At 42.6% G+C, this 17,851-nt stretch overlaps 1 protein-coding gene across 1 annotated transcript in view; it reads right to left on the bottom strand.

Moving 5' to 3' along the window:
* Nucleotides 1-17,851, bottom strand: part of NEK11 (NIMA related kinase 11) — a 233,818-nt gene that overhangs the window by 2,936 nt on the left and 213,031 nt on the right. The gene's annotated exons all lie outside the window — the stretch shown is intronic.

A 17,851-nucleotide genomic window follows, 5' to 3' on the forward strand; every position in this document is an offset into this window, starting at 1 on the left:
AGAAATCCAAGCTTTCCTTTCACTGACATTTACCAAACCTGGCCACTCCCCCCACTCACCGATGACTTCAGCATCCTGCCCGCTCTCTTTCTGCCACATCCTACTCCTGTCACCGTTCTCCTGACTTCAGTATTCTTGGTCGCTGATTTTGGGCTGTCCCATATCCACTGATCATTTTCTTTACCCTCCTCAGTTGCCCATTTTCATGATCATACCCTTGACCTCATCAGCACCAATGACTACACGACCTCTGGAGTTGATTTCAAGCCTTCCTCTCCATCGCCATCCCTTTATACTCCTCCACCATACTTGCTCCAGCTATTCTGCCACCTCAGGGTCCCCTGCAACCCTTCGGTCCTCCTACCATGATGATAATCACCCTCCTTGTGTCCTCACGCCCCCACCTCCCCTGTCCCCAATTAGATTTCATGGTCTGTTATCATAACCACAGCCTTGCAAACACCTTTGACTCTTTTACCCCTCTCTCCCTGGGTTAAACTCCTCTGGCAAAGTCATAATGGTTAAACCCAAATATCCACCTACTTTACACCTGTTTCTAACAACAGAACATTCCTGGAGAAAAACATCCAACCACGCCAACAGGTCTCATTTAAATAACTGATGATCACAATTCAAAACGGCCCTCAGCACTGCCCAGGGATCCTGGTATGCTTATTTCCCACTGCTCAAAATAACAATTTTACAACTTCTTCTTTATTCTAAAACTTGCTAAGCCCCCATCCTCATTCTCAGCTGATGATTTTACCTAATATCTCATTGAGAAAATAGAAACAAACACCTGAAAATTCTCTCATCTTCCCAGCACCAAAACTACCCACCTACCTGCGTTGGCGGCTACTCACTCGGCCTTCCCTCTGTGACTAGTGAAGGGATCATCCTGCTCCTATAAAAGACCACACTCTCCCTGAGTGCTTGGGTCCTGGCCTCTGTCACCATCGCAGTGACTTTCCCTCCTGCGGTTATCTTCTTCCCCCTGTCATCACTATCTACCTCTTCTGGAGCATTCCTATCGGGAGAGAACACGCCCTCTTGCACTTACTACCTCCTTTCCCCTAAAAATATATGCTGATTTCACAGTGTTTCCTAGTTTAAATGGCACCAGTCTCCACCTGATTATGCAAGCCAAGTGATTCTTGATTCCTTGCTTTCTCTCTTACATTAATTCCATCAGCATCAGCAAGTCTTGTAGTGCTTCTCAAACTATCTATGATGAAAACCAGTTTTTTCTTTTTAAATTTCCAATCCATCATGGACTCATATGTGGGTCTATTGCCCATAACTAATATGCAGCTCATGTCTTACACAGCTCCTGCTGCATGTAGCATCCCAAGGGAATTTGACAAGACTCACACCGGTCTCTATCCCACTCAATGAGACAAGTCCACTCATCAAATGTTTAGAGGTCGTGGCAATGTTAGTTTGCTATAACAGTCTCTAAAAACTTACTCTCAATTTCTGCTCTTATTTCATGTGGATTGGTAACAAGTGATGTGTGGATCAGCACCATCCTCAGACTACATTTTTTTTTGTTTTGAGGAAGATCAGCCCTGAGCTAACATCCATGCTAATCCTCCTCTTTGCTGAGGAACACCGCTCTGAGCTAACATCTATTGCCAACCCTCCTCCTTTCTTTTTCCCCCAAAGCCCTAGTAGATAGTTGTATGTCATAGTTGCACATCCTTCTAGTTGCTGTATGTGGGACGCGGCCTCAGCATGGCCAGACAAGCGGTGCGTCGGTGCGCGCCCGGGATCCAAACCCGGGCCGCCAATAACAGAGTGCATGCACTTAACTGCTAAGCCACGGGGCCGGCCCACAGACTACACTTGGAGAAGCATGTTGTAGATGCTACCTCCAAACCATTTGTTTCTCTCTATCTCCACTACCACTACCATGGTTTAAGCTCTTATCATCTCTCCCCTGGACCTCTGTAATAGCCTCCTGGTTCCATTTATTATTCAACAATCCATTTTCCACATGCTATGGCCAGCGTGAACTTTTAAAAATGTAAATCAGATCCCATCTCTTCCTTAACACTCCAACGCTAACACTCCAACAGACTGCTATGACACTAGGGTATGATCCTTTCTCTACTCTCACTTATCAGCTTGGGCATTATCTGTCTCCTTCCTTCCTTCACCAAACTTCTCCTTCTTGTCCACACTCTGTCTTAGCCACTATGCTGCAATCACACCTACCTCCTTTCTGTTCCTTAAATACAACACAAGCTTATTCCCACCTTTGGGCCTTTGCACTAGCTGTACCCTCTTCCCTGGAATGCTTTTCCCATTGATCTTTACATGGCCAACTCCTTCTTGCCATTCAGATCTGAGCCTAAGTATCACTTTCTCAGAGAAACCATTCCTGACTACCCAGTCTAAAGTAGCCAACCGGCTGTTCCATAGGCTCACACTACCTTAACTATTAGCACAGCACTTATCACTCTCTGATATTTTTCTTCTATCTCTTGTGTATATTTCTTTATTGTTGGTCTCTCCCCACCCCCCTAATTGCATACAAGTTCCATGAGGGAAGGACCCTGTGCCTAGAACAGGACCAGGCATGCAGTAGCACTCAGGAAATATTTGTAGAATGAAAGAATGACCCATACAGCCATTAAGTGTCATGAGAAAAACATGAAGTGCAATGAAAGTTCACAGTTGGGAAAATCAGGGAACGCCATAGGGAGGAGGGGAAAGCACCATCTAACTCGGGCCACAGCAGCTGGAGGGAAGCCAGGTGGGAGCCAACAGTGGGAGCACTGGGGAATCAGCGAGTCAGCTGGGCGGGTGAGCAGGACACATGAAGAAGGGGGTGAGAACCACACGAACATAACGTAGAAGAAACCGTAGAATTTGATTAGTAATATCACCCATTGATAATAAAGAAGCCTAAAAATGTTCCCTGAAGCTATAATAACTAACAGTTTTTGAGCTTTCTCTATGTGCCAGGTTCTATTCTGAGTACTCCCTCATAATATCCCATTAAATCCTCATAACAACCCTGTAGATAGATATTATTATTATTCCCATTTTATGGGTGAGGAAACTGAGATATAAAGGACATTAAATCACTTGCCCACCACCACATAGTTTTTAGGTGGAGCTGGGAATTGAATTCCAGCAGTCTCCCTCCAGGAATCATTCCTTTCATCACTATGATATGGACTTTGGATTCAGAGAGACTGGAATGGAATCTTGGCTCTACCCTTCACTGGCTGGGTGAGCTTAAGCCAGTTACTTAACCTCTCTGAGCCTTGTATTTTTCATATTTAACTGGAGATTACACACACACACACACGCACACACACACATCTTAGCAGAGTACCTGTCACCTACCAGGCACTGGTAGGTGTTTTACTATCGTACACATTATTGTTGCTTTCCCAATGGTGAATTGTACAGTAATCCCATTTCAGTTTAACTGGAAACTTCAAGCAATTTTGTAGTTCTACCGCCAGTTAAGAGACTATTTTAAGTATTTTTATCTTCTCTGGCTGAATTTGAAAAAGAAAATGACACAAGAAGGCCAGTGGCACAGTGGGAATAAAAACAAGTAATTTTGTAGAAATAATCATGAAAACCTAGTTTAGGAGAAAGCATTAAGAGAACACATAGATTATTCTTCAGGCACAGTTTAAGGAAACCTTGAAAGTGATTTATAGAATACAAGAAATCCCTGCACCTCAAATATGTATCAGCCACTGCAGGACCAGGATGGTGCCATGCGTATTTCCTTTAATACTGCTGTCTTAACCAAAACGTGGTGCTAACGAGCAACAGGAACCTTTATTAAGGATGGATTTTATACCCCTTCTCTCCACATCTAGTATTTCAAATGGCTGTCTCCGAATCTGGAGGGCAAAGACAGAGTAGCTCTCTCTACAGAGGCAGACAATTGCACTGTTGATGCTTTGGCAACATGGGTCCCCCCAAGACGGGACATGTGACTCTCGATGGTGCTTGCCTTCTGCTCTGTCCACCCCGGGCAGCAGAACCTTGAGTGCAACTGTTGGTTGGGTACCCTGTTAAAGCTAACCATTCCTGTACGCGTTATTTTATTTGTGACCTAAACATCCGCCATTGTTCATATCACAGTAAATGCAGATGGATACACTCACTGACTTAAAAACAAACTCCAGCTAGGTATTGTTTATAAGAGGCAGGCCTAAAACACAGAGCATTGAAAGGTTGGAAATAAACAAATTAAAAAAAAAAAAAGAATGCCGGGTAAATAATAACCAAAAAGAATCTGGGGGGTAGTTGTATTAATATGATACAAAATAGATTTTAAGAAAAAAAAGCATTATTAGGATAAAGAATGCCACTAGATGATGAAAACAGTTCAGTTCACCAGGAAGAAATAAAAATTTTTAACTAGTATGAATCTAATAAAGTAGAATCAAAATACTTTTGGGGGAAAATGTCTCCATCGTGTAGGATTTCAATACGTCTTTCTCAGCTATTGATAGGTGAAGCATTTGAAAAATTAGTAGTGACACAGAAAATCTGGATGCACTTAATAAGACATATATGGGACATATACAGACATAGATACATAAATAGACATATATAGGACCCTCTTCCTCCTGACGATTATAGGACCCACATTCTTCCCAGACTCTCAGGTAACATTTACAAAAACTGACCACATACTACACAACAATTCAAATCTCAACACATTTCAAATAATTAATTTATACAAAATCTAATTATCTGACCACAATACAATTGATAGAAATCTGTAAAAATTATGGATTAAACATTACCGTGTTTGTAAATTTACTTATTCTAAATAAATTATGATGGATGAAGAAATCAGGCATGCTATAAACAAACTCATTTTAAGCCCAAAGAAAAGTGATAGGTCTTCTGTCATTGTAATATTGCAGTGTAAATTTATTCTGACACTCGGAGAACACGCTGTAATATTTCTGCAATGATGCATTTGCGTATGTTAGGAATCACAAAATAGAAAACTCTATTTAAGGGGACTCTCTTGCTGTTATCCAAGATCTGGGAAGAGAGGGGAGTGCTCCCTGTGCTGTTCAAATTAATGAAAGGTTCCAAGTTTGTTTTTTCAAAGGGAGGGAAGGGAGAGGGGGCAGGAACCACCCCTTTAGTTAGGCGGGTATCACAAATAAAAAGAACTTACCTTTTCAAATGAAAAGAACTTGCATTTTTATTCTTTTCCATCTATTTCTTCCTATGCTCTATGTCCTTTATTAATTTTATCTTGTTCAAAAGTCTTTTAAGTTTCTAAGGGATCCTAAATAGCATCTTAGTCCAGATGCTGCATTTACAGGCCGGTGCCCTTTGGGCTAGATCGCCATCCTGTCCAGACCAACGGCCCCCGGACACAGGGGAGTTGGAGGAAGCCTCCCTAGGTTTCCGAAGAAGCTCCAGCCGCCTGGAGCAAATCCTGAATATATGCGTGAGGCTGACTCCCCAGCTGAAAAACTCCATTAAACTGAAAGTGAGCACTTCCTCTCTCCCCTGCCTATCTCTTCCAAACTCAACCTCTCATCCTCCAAATTCCTTTACCGACCTCTTCTCCTGTTTACTATTTATTTGCAAACAATATATTTTATCACATCTATTTATTTGCCCATCAACTACTGATTGCTCTGTGTGCCCTCTAATTACCTATCTCTCTTAGGGGCTCTAAAGAGGAGGGCTATGCAATATGACCTCAGCAAAATAATTAAATTAAAAAAAAAAAGAGGAGGGCTATGTCTGGGTAGTTCTATAAGGATGTCAAATAAAAATGTCCTCACATTTTAAATATAATTTTGATTTTGAAACAATCTCACACTTACAGAAAAGTTACAGGTATAGCACAAAAAACTCTTTTTTCCCTGAGCCTTTTGAGAATAATTTGCTGAACTGATGCCTCTCCCATACTTTGAGTGTATTTTCTATACTCTCTTACATAACCACAGAACAGCCATCAAAATCAGGAAATTAACATTGATACAATACTGTCGCCTAATTTTCTAATCCACTCAAGTTTCCCCAATTGTCCAATAACACCCCTTATAATAAAAGGATCCAGGTCCAAATGATCATGTGTTGCATTTATTTGTCATGTCTCTTTACTCTCCTTCAATGACCTTGACACTTTCAAAGGTTTGAAGCAAGTTATTCTGTAGAACATCCCTCAATTTGCATTGCCTTTGCCTATAGGAGTTACCAACTCTCACCCTTGGGCTCTCCCTCCTTTTATATATTAGTCTGAAAGACAGGAGAAGGGCCTTCTGTTAGCTCAGGGCATTATTAGAGAGCTCCACCTACACCACTTCAAGAAAATTCTCCCTTCTCTTGGGTCCAAAAATTGGCCTGGTAGTAATAGTACTACCCTGTTGCTTACAGGTGCCTAGTTCATGATTCTTCCCTACAGCTTTCTTCCTAGTGTACTGTAAGAAATAAGGGGTTCTCTTGGGGAAAGGAAGCAGCTTGTGAAGTAAGCATTCAGAGGCTCAGGAAAGAGTGCCCTGAACATTCCACCCACTTGATATCTCCACTTGAATGTCTGGGAGGCATCTTATAGTCATCGTGCCTAAGTGAACGTCTGATCTGCCCTTCGAAATATCCTAAAGCTGTAGCCTTCCTCATTTCTGTTCAGGTCAGTTGCTGCCTTCCATTCGCTCAGGCCAAAACCCTTTGAGTCATCCTTGACTCCTCTCTTTCTCTCATACCACAGTAAGTCCAGTGTCTCTCATAATCAAACCAGTTAGTAAATCCTATCAGCTCCATTTTCAAAATGTATCTGGGATCCCAACAATTCTCACCATGTCCACCACTATGCCTCTGGTCCAGGCTCCCATCTTCTCTCCCCTGATGGCTGCAGTGGCCTCACCTGGGCTCCAGCTTCGACCCTCACTCCCTATGGTCTTCTGTTAACTCAGTACCAGAGTGAGTCAGATCCCTTCACTCCTCTGCTCAAACCCTCTACGGGGCTCCCCATCTCACTCAGAGAGAAGTCAAGGTCTTTCCAGTGGTCTACAATATCCTGAACGATCTTCCCACCACACCTCTCCAAATGCGTCTCCTACCCCCCTCCCCTCACTCACTCCATTCCAGCCTCACTGGTAGGCAATCCCACCTCAGGGTTTGCACCTGCTGCTCGTTCTGACTAGAATGCTCTTTCTCCAGATATCCATGTCTCTCTCCCTCCTCCCCTTCAAGTCTCTGTCCTCAGGTGGTCTTCTCAGAGACCTGACCACCCTCTTCAAAACTCTACCTTTACTCCCATTCTGCACTGCCTGTCCGCCTCCCCTGCTCTGTATTTTCTTCTTAGCCCCGCTACTTTCTAGCATACTCCGTTTTTCCCTAACATTTTATGATCTGTCAATCATCCTACTGGATTATAAGGTCCGTAGGGCATGGATTACTTTCATCTTTCTTGTTCACTCATCCCATTGCCTAGAACAGTGCCTGGCACATAGTAAGTACACAGTAAATACGTGCAGGGTGAATGAACAGATGCCTTGAAAGTCAAACAGGAAAGAAACATGGCGATGTCGTACAATTTTATTTAAAAATATATGCATCCCCAGTGTTTGTTCTAAGAATTAGCACAGCGAAATTATAACAATTTTGCTAAGTATAAGATCATTTTTGTGAGTTTTAGTTGTCGTCTTTCAAGATAAAGCTCCAATCAAGTGTAGTTTCCATTATTTCTTACAATATTTTCATCCTTATTTCAAACAGATTGGCTTTATGGGGACTGTATGGTCATCTCTGGATGAAAATGACCTCCTGTATTTCTCTGAATGGGAAGAAACAAGCCTTACTTTAAAAAAATTCTCTGGTGGAAGGGACTGTGTCCTTGCGGTCTTCTTTCATACTTGCGTGCACGGGGCCATCTGGAGAGCAACTGAGATCTACCCAAAGCTGCCGGAAGCCCCAGCTGCCCCATGTGCATGAGGCCTTGGAGGGAGTGAGCAGCCACGACAGCTGTGCAACAGATGTCCCCGTCTGCCGCGGGAGTTAAATACGGCAGAGAGCAGCAGCTGAGGGAATTTCAGCCTCCTGTTCTAAACAATATTTTAGCTTCACAGCAGAAAATGTTTAACACATTCCCCTCTCCTAGAAAAACAACAAGCAATTTCTCTTCAGAGAGAGGGAGAAAGACTGAGTTGCCACCAGTTCTGATGGGTCATCAAGTCGCAAGCTCCCTCATCCCTATTCCTTTAGAAAAACTCACAGAAAAGGGTCTCTCCCTTACCTTGGAGCTGATTTGCCTTGCAAACCATTTCTCTGCCCAGTAGAGTTCCCCAATAACGGCTACATATATATTTTTGTTTCCAGATTAATTAACCACTTGAGGAATGTAAAACTGAAAGCAAAGGACTTCTGTTTGTTTTCAGGTCTGCTCCCGCACTCAATGTGGAGCCCTTAGGGACACAGGACCTTTCTTAGTCATCTTTGCATCCAGCACCGTCCTGGCACAAAATGGCACCTAAGTCGTCCAGTCATCACATTGTTAATGAGCCCTTAGTACCTGCCAAGTGCTGGGTACCCAGCCATAAGCCCCTGACCTCACAGAACTCATATTTTAGTGGGAAGCTGACAGATATTAAACAAGTACACAAACAAATAAGGTAATTTCAGATTTTCGTCAATACTACAAAGAAACTAAAACAGGGAAATGGAAGAAAGAGAGCAGGGCTGCCTAGAAGAGAGTTTGGACCCCCTAACAAGAGTGGAGGCAGAAAAGATGTTTCCAGGGGCTTTGGTACAGGCCCCCCTTTTTTGACCACCAGGCCCTATCATTTGAAGCAGCTGCCCATCTTCTTGACTGACCCTAATGCAGAGGAAGCTAGACCTGCCTCTAACATGTGTGGGGATGTGGCAAGAGCACAGATGGAGACCCATGCTTGTCTAAATGATTAAAAGTTATGACTCACAATAACAAACTATTAAATAATATATGATCTACCTTCTTAATTTGACAAATTAACTTTATAAAGACCTGGAAGGCCAGGCTTGCATTCAGGATTCTTGGACTCCTCAGAGTTCTGTGTTGGAATATGGCAGAGATGGGTGAGCCAGCCCCTGGACCCTTAACCCTAGCTGTTGTCTTGCCCCCTTCTCTTCCCCTCCTGGCTCCATCTCCCACTGTGAGGGGGCTTTTGCATATACATTTGATACCTCAGCCCCTGTATCCAAGATCCACCCCTATCTTTTACAAATAGCCACCCCGTGGCCCCCCTCATGTTTAGGGGTGTGCAAAATGGCAGCACAGACCACTATGGGAGGAGGGACCAGAGGCAGAGGCCACCGACTCTGGAAATGGGCTTGGAGCCATCTGGGCAGAGAACTTCAGGTCCTAGGTAACCAGGGCATGGTCTAGAAGAGGAGACACAGGCTCTGGGTATGCAAGGGCCCTTGGCCTCACGGACTCTCCAAGAATGGGGAGGAATGCAGCTGGAGGATGACCAAAGTGGGGCCCTCTACAGTACAGGCCCAGTGCACACTTCTTCCTGGGGCCTAGGGAGGGAGGATACTGGAGGAGGGAGGATACTTCTGCTAATATAATTAAGGAAGGCCTCTCTAAGGGGTGGGGGTAGGGATGACATTTGAATGGAGACTTGAATGGTAAAGACAGTCATACATGCCAGGATCTGGGAGAAGAGCATTTGCAACTGAAGGAAGAGGAAATGCCCAGGCACTATAAGCACTGTATGGAAGAAAAGAAGACTGGCGTGGTTGGGGCCTATTTCAGAGAAGAATGATAGTGTAAGTGAGCATAAGTGAGGCCATCTTGTTATGCTAAATGGCCCCAGCCCCTCCTCTGTGTGACTACTCGCTGCTCGGCATGTACTCTAAAAAACACACTTGCTCTCCTGATTTAAGGCTTCCACTTATGTATGTACTCCCCTATAGCTTGATAAATTAAAACTTTGTTCTATGAGTTTCTCCCAAGGAACAGGCTGACCACATGCAGGAAACAAACCTACGAGATATTCAACATCACTGACAGAAGAAAAGAAGAATGAAAGATCCTGGAGTCTGTCATGCCTGAAGGCTGACATTTCTGAACCCCCTCTTTACCGCCTATTTTCCCTATATAACTACCTCAAGATTCTGTAATCTTTGAAGATGGCTTTTTTTGAGATATTAGTCTGCCATCTTCCTGATTACGCCAGCTAATTGAATTAAAACTTCCTTTCTCGATCCCTAACTCATTGTGATTAATTGGCTCAGATTGCAGCGAGTAGAGTGAGCCCATTGCTCGGTATCAATAGGAGATGAGGGCAGATGGTTACGTAGGGGCAGAGACTTTGGAGGCCAAGGTCAAGAGTCCTGATTTGATCCTGGGTGCAAGGGTAAGCCTCTGGAGGGTTGACATGAGCTGAGCCCTGTTATAACCAGATCACTCTGGGTACTGTGTGAAATAGACGAGTAACAAGGAGCCACTGTCCAGAGCCAATCAACAGAAGCACCACTCAAAATGCTTCAGTTTCCTTTACGTAAGGATCCTTGTGATTAATTCTTCCCCAAATTATAGAGCCAATAAAAATACTCTCCTACCAAGCTGGTTTCTGTAACTCCTAGGGTTTCTCCTCACATCCAGGCCACCTGGAAGCTCAGAGCTGAGTCGGTGCTTATTTGGAGAGTAAACTGTTCATGTATCAATCTGGTATCCAATCTCAATTTTATATTTCACTACCCATATATGTTTTCATAAAGTTTTCTCAAAAGAGCATAAATTATAAGTAAATAACAATACTGATTACATACATAAGCAGTTGCAACTCAAGACTGGAATCTGACCAGCAGTTCTTTGGGCAATGTGTACACTGAAGTTTTTTCTTTGTTTGGTGTATTGGAATTATAGGGCAAGTAGCAAGAAGATTTTAAATGCACATTAGCCTTTGCTACTAAAAAATTATAGTGACTTGCTAAGACTCTTTTTCTAATCTTTACAAACAAATCTGTGCAAAGTCTCCTCCCAACTTTATTACAAGAATGTCATAAATATTTTAAGATATACAAAAAAGTGTGAAGTATAATGCAATGAACACTCATACATCTAAGTCCCAGTTTAAGGAATCCAGCATTAGCGAATACAGCTGAAGCTCCATGAATTCCCCTCCCAAATCATAACGCCCTCCAATCTCCAGAGGTCACCACTCTGAATCTGGTGTTTTATCATCACTAAGCATTTAAAAAATACTTTTACTATATGTGTAAGTATGTATCACTCAGAAATAAGTAGTACTGTTTTATGTTTTTACACTTTAAGTAAGTGGTATCATACTAAGTTGTTTTCTTGCCTTTTTTGCTCAAAATTGTCGATATTTATCCCCTTTGATTCTGTGGCTCATTGATTTTCACTGTGTGCCATTCCATTACTATTTCTCCTGTTGAAGTATTCACTCTCCTGCTGAAGTACATTTCAGGTTGTTTCTACGCCTCCCCCACCCCATGCTCACTTTCACTAATAAAGCTGCTGTGAACATTCTTGCACACGTTTCCTTGGATTCATTATATATAAACTACAAAACATAAACATACATGGAAAACCGAGCTTTTCAGACACAGGTCCTACGTTAAGTCATTATTTTCAGATTGATTTCATATCATTCATATTTGATCCTTTATAATGGCTTCAAGATGGATATTTTATAATAAGAAAATACAATCAAGAGAGGGATAGAATGATTTAAAAGTCAGAATTATGGAATTTTTAAAAAGCCCTATAAGGTTCATCTAATCGAATGCCTTCATTTTACAGACAAGGAAACCGATTCCAGAATGGGGAAGGGGCTCGCCCAGTGTGAGCAGTGGGCTACAGAGAGTGGATCCTATGCTGGGCCTCCACTGTGATGGACATATGCATGAAATAAATACAAAATAAATAAATCCCTTCTGTTCTCTAAGCCCTAGTAAACAATGCACTGTGAAACGTGAACCACTAGATGAAGTCTTTCCTAGCTGAATTACAATTATGCTTCCTTTGACCAATTCAAACCACATTTTTCATTTTTCAAAAGTCAACTTCACCCCAGCTTTGCTGAAGTAGAAGCAAAGATGAGAAGATAAAACAGATTTCCTAATCAAACACAACAAGAATAATTAGATTCATAAAGGTAAATGAAAAGAAATCACAAAGGAAAAGAAATGAGAACATAAATACGTTTGGAAGAATTTCTCAGAGCAAGGATGATTTCTTATATTGGGAAACTATGGGTTTCCTTGGAGAAGAGTGAATTTAAAAAGCTGCCTTCATTTGGTGAGATTCTACAAGGACTCTCTCCTTGCCCAAGCTTTAGCCAAGCTCCTCTGAGTCCACTTCTCAATTAGGCTTCATCCTTGGCCTGTGGTCTTTGGCCTCTGTGCCCAGCTCAGCAAGAATCCTCCCACCCTTGATATCTAACCAAATCCCTCTTAGTAATTTTCTATCCACTAGCCCCCTCACCCTGTCCATTGGTTATAAATCCCCAGCTGTCCCTGTTGTAATTAGAGCTGAGGTCAATCTCTCTCCCCTATTGCAATAGGCTTAACTAAAGTCTTCCTTGCCTGTTTAATTCTGTCTGGTGCAATTTTTCTTAACAGATTCACCTCTCAATGCCAGACTGTCACTGGGTCCCATATAACAAACTGCCCATAATTAGAACGGCTGTGTCTTGGTTAACCTGAGACAGTCTCAGTGCACGCTTGACACAGGAGCATAATCACCAATGGTGCCCCATTCCACTGCCAAAAGTGTCCTGGTTTGGACAAGAAATTATACGGTCACCCATACATGGTATGAAATTTACTGTCTAGAGGCCCTCAATGACAAGAGGACCTGTTAGACTTTAAAAATGGTGCTACAGCAGGGCCGGCCCCATGGCGTAGCAGTTGAGTGCGCACGCTCTGCTGCTGGTGGCCTGGGTTAGGATCCTGGGCACGCACCGATGCACCTCTTATCAGGCCATGCTGTGGCGGCATCCCATATAAAGTGGAGGAAGATGGGCATGGATGTTAGCCCAGGGCCAGTCTTCCTCAGCAAAAAAGAGGAGGATTGGCATAGATGTTAGCTCAGAGCTGATCGTCCTCACCAAAAAAAAAAAAAAAAAAATGGTGCTACAGCAATTATAAAGGACAAAAGAGAGCAGACTCATTAAATGAGAACACTCCCTTTTAGTCCCAACTCCTGAGGCATAGTTACATTTGATTTATATCGTTGTATGTCCAAATTAAAATGTTTCTCCATAAATAAAAAATGATGGGTTTCATCACTCCGTCTCTCAAACATGTTCACACATTGCCTTTATTATACCTCTCCTTTGATGACTACAGATGGGTTTATCACAGCACACTTACCAGGAATGCGACCTGCATCCCAGAGCGAGAGGGAGGGAGAGAGGGAGGAGACAGAGAGGCAGACAGAGACCAGGAAGGCCACTGTGGTACAGGGCTCAGGAAAAACAGCTGAGATTGGGGAATCAATACCTCATTCTCTGGTGAATTGCATTAAAGGACTGAAATAAATTTTCAAAAAAATAATTGAAGCTGACACCTGCTCTTGACAGGTGGGGACCAATCAAGGCTGAGCTGTGCTTTTGCACCTGCTATGGGGAGAGGACGGGACAGAAGGGAACCCCCTAAAGCCTTTCACCTGGAAACCTTGGGTTTCTTAATTGTCTTCTGTCCTGAAGCCAGAGGAGAAGATCCCTCACTAAGGTGAGGTTTGTGGATTGGTTTTAAGCGATGGGTTTTTTAGCTACTTCCACTTATTTGAAAATATCTGTAAAAGGCCCTTATCCTGCAGAGCTTTCTCAGGTCAGATGGGATGGGATGAGAACTACAAACTCAGTCGGCAGGGTCTCAAGCACAAGCTTTCAGCCACAGATGGGTGGGGGGCGGAGGCGAAAGGGTTGGATCAGAAAATCTCCAAAGTTTCCTCCTATCTGGGAAGTCTAAGATTCTGCCCTCCAGTGGACTCTCAACATGGGTTTGTTAACCACATTTTACAGGTAGGAAGATTCTAATGAGGAGAGAGCAAGGGCATTAAAGGGGAGCCGAAGGCTTTTGACTTCAGCACTCTATGTGACCCGCAGGATCAGACTGTCAATTTAGAAGAGAGAAACCAAGGCCATCACAAGGATGCCCCACTAAACCCACGCCACTCAGAGCATGATCCCAGCCCTCAGCATCACATCTCATGGGAACTTGTTAGAAACACAGAATCTCAGACCCCACCTCAGACCTGCTAAATCAGGATCTGCATTTAACAAGACCCCAAGTGACTCGTATGCACTTTGGAGTTTGAGAAACACTGGCTGGAGCTGTGGATTACACTTTGAATAGCAAGACTCTAAAAAGCATTTAAAGCTATGAATTAGCTTTTGACATATTATTCTGATGCTTTTAGGGAATTAGGCCAGCTTTCCAAGCTCTGAGGCATCGCTTCCCATACCAGCACCCTCTACCGAATTACTAAATTTACTTTTTTAATATGAGTATAAATCTGATAAGAGTAATAGAAAAGGGACCTCCAACAATTTCAGGCTGAAGTGCTCACTTGCTCTCCCTCTCTCCCTCTCTCTCCCTCCTTCTCTCCCTCTCTCCTCTCTCCTGCTCCCTGGATCCCTGGTACACAGGCTTGCATTGATGATAATCCTGCAATCATAACACACTCAGCATTATGTTTGTCTTAGGAGGACACCAGCCTTGTTGGGGTTGGAGATTAAGAATTACAGTTTGTTTGGTAGTCTGTGGGGTCTGCTTGCCCATGTTTTCTCCTGACGCTTAATTCTGCACCAGCTAAAAGACTCTTTGATTAAATTAGCAGGAAACCTCTTTCCCTTCAATTCAGGAAATACTGTATTTTAATTCTGTCTTACTGATGATCCGACTGGGAAGTGACAACCAAGCATAAACCCACGTTAATGATTTTTCTCTTGTTTTCTTTGTATCTAGGACAGATATCATTTGGTGTGAAATAAAGTTTCAATTAGGTCTAATACATGGGTAGTTTTGGGATATACTTGGGAAGAAACAGGGAAAATTCAATTGCAGGTTTTAGTTGAAGCATATGAAATTACCACTTTTTTTTTTTTTTTTTGTGAGGAAGACCGGCCCTGAGCTAACATCTGCCAATCCTCCTCTTTTTGCTGAGGAAGACTGGCCCTGGGCTAACATCCATGCCCATCTTCCTCCACTCTATATGGGACGCCGCCACAGCACGGCCTGCCACTGCGGTGCATCAGTGCACGCCAGGGATCCGAACCGGCGAACCCCAGGCTGCCTCAACGGAGCGCGTGCACTTAACTGCTTGCACCACCAGACCGGCCCCTGAAATTACCACTTTTAAAGGTTAAAAAAAGTCAAATACTGCCAATTTCATTTAGTCAACCTAATTAGAATGCTTCAATTTAGAATTTCTTGACCTAAGAAATATTAAGAGAGTCAAAAGTGCTCTTTGTGGAGGCTGGCTTTTTTTTCCTCCTTGGAGAGTTTTTTTGGCAGTTGGGCAAACGCTTTGAAGGCTAGATAACCATCTTTCTATACTAAGCAGCCATGGAGAAATGAGGTGTTTGAAGGTCAGGTTTGGTTATAGATTTAGGATGAATGGATGTGTCCTTGAAGGAAGCTTATCACCTTCTGAATCTGCGAAACATAAATGGCACCAGACCTCGACACACAAACAAGCATGAGTTTCTTTTCTACTTCCTCCTTACAGTAGGACAGTTAATACCTGAACTCTGATAGAGTAAGAAGGGAAGATATTTCCCCATCAACAAGTTAACACCACTCTTTAGCTGGAATGTGGGAGAGGAAGTCAAAGTGAAGTATAAGAGTCTAGCCCGTTGGGCCGGCTGGGTGGCGTAGCGGTTGAGTGCGTGGCTCCACTGCTGGTGTCCCAGGTTCAGATCCTGGGCGCGCACCGACACACTGCTTGTCCGGCAGTGCTGAGGCTGCGGCCCACATACAGCAACTAGAAGGATGTGCAACTATGACATACAACTATCTACTGGGGCTTTGGGGAGAAAAAGGGGGGAAAAAAAGGGGGGAGGATTGGCAATAGATGTTAGCTCAGAGCCAGTCTTCCTCAGCAAAAAAGAAAGAGGAGGATTGGCATGGATGTTAGCTCAGGGCTGATCTTCCTCAAAAAAAAAGAATCTAGCCCTTTTCTTGGTTACTTATCACAACTATACTGTAGGCAAGTGGTGTTCCAAGGCACTCTGGGCATAATTCTATGCCCGCTCACAGTGTAATTGTGTGTTTACATGTGCCAGCCGGGATCACACTTTGCATAGCAAGGTAGGAAGCATGTCTTATTTGTAATGGTGTGCCTAGTGCCTTTAGGGAACTTGCTGCACAGTAGGCATTAACAACTGTTTTATCTCAAAATTTAAAATTTTTTGAATAAATGATTTTTAATAACCAATCACATTAACAAAAATGGAAGATATTACCTTAAAAATCTTTGTGGGTTATGGAAACCAGTTTGCCAATAAATATCCAGCGTCACAGGCCCAAGCCGGTGGCATAGTGGTTAAGTTCCACACATTCCGCTTCAGTGGCCCTGGTTCGCAGGTTTGGATCCCAGGTGGGGACATACACCACTTGTCAGCCATGCTGTGGCGGCAACCCACATATAAAGTAGAGGAAGACTGGTACAGATGTTAGCTCAGGGCTAATCTTCCTCAAGCAAAAAAACAAGGAAGATTGGCAACAGATGTTAGCTCAGGGCTAATCTTCCTCAGGAAAAAAAAAAAAATCAAAGGTCACATCCTTTGAACCAGTAATTATAACAAAAGTTCACATCCAATGAACAAGTAATTACAAGACATTTATCTTAGAAAAAGTCTGAAATTCGAAAACAACATTAGGTAAAAAAATGTTTATGTCAACATTATACATGAGTTAAAAAAACTGAAAACCCAAGAGTAGGATATTATATTATAGAGAAATTAATGATTTTTTTTGGAAAATTTAATAACATTGGAAAATGCTCAAGAAAGACGGGGGAGAAAAACCATGACATTAACGACCCCCTTTTTGTTTTTTAACTTAGCATTACATCACAAAAATTTCCCAAGTTATTCAAAATTCTGCGAAAATAGTGTTTGTAATGGCTGTAAAATATTCCATTGGATGTAAATATAAGTTATTAACTATGTTTTGTAAATACACACATGTACACACACACTAAAAAGTAACACACAGACGGAATCATGTCATGCGTCTTCTACACCTTCCTTTTCTCAGTTAACAATATAATCTAGAGAGCTCATCACATAAGCACACACAGATCTTCCTCAATTCTTTTTAATGCCAGGCTAGTATTCCACAGCAGAGATACATGTTGATTTTTCAAAACAATCCTTATTGATACCCTTAGGCTATTTATAGTTTTTTGTTATTAAAACAGTCCTGCAATAGGTACCTTTGACATACATTTTTGTGCATTTATGCAAGTATTTCTACAGGATAAATTCTGAAATTGTTGGATCAAAGAGAATGTTCATTTAAAAAATTTGAATAGACATTGCCAAATTGCCCTCCAAATTATCACACCAATTAACACTCTCTTCAACACTGTCTGAAAGTAGTTGCTTGATTTGAAAATGGAAATAGTGAATGGCTATATTTGCGTGTGTGTGAAATAGAGCTCACGAAGGCCAACAGTACTGCGGCAGAGCTGCGACTGAGGCCTCCCTCCCTCCTTCCTCACCTCCCTGCCCACTTTTTCTTCCTTCTCACTGTCTTTCCTTTCTTCTTTTCTTCCTGCTCTCCTTCGTCTCTTCCTCCTTGCCTTCCTTCCTGCCTACCTTATTATTTTATCTAATGGAAGAAGAGACGGAATGAAAATTAGAGTGAAGGCCAG

Source organism: Ceratotherium simum, chromosome 5, assembly GCF_057802395.1.
Source record: "Ceratotherium simum simum isolate JZ-2026a chromosome 5, ASM5780239v1, whole genome shotgun sequence".
Lineage (NCBI taxonomy): Eukaryota > Metazoa > Chordata > Mammalia > Perissodactyla > Rhinocerotidae > Ceratotherium > Ceratotherium simum.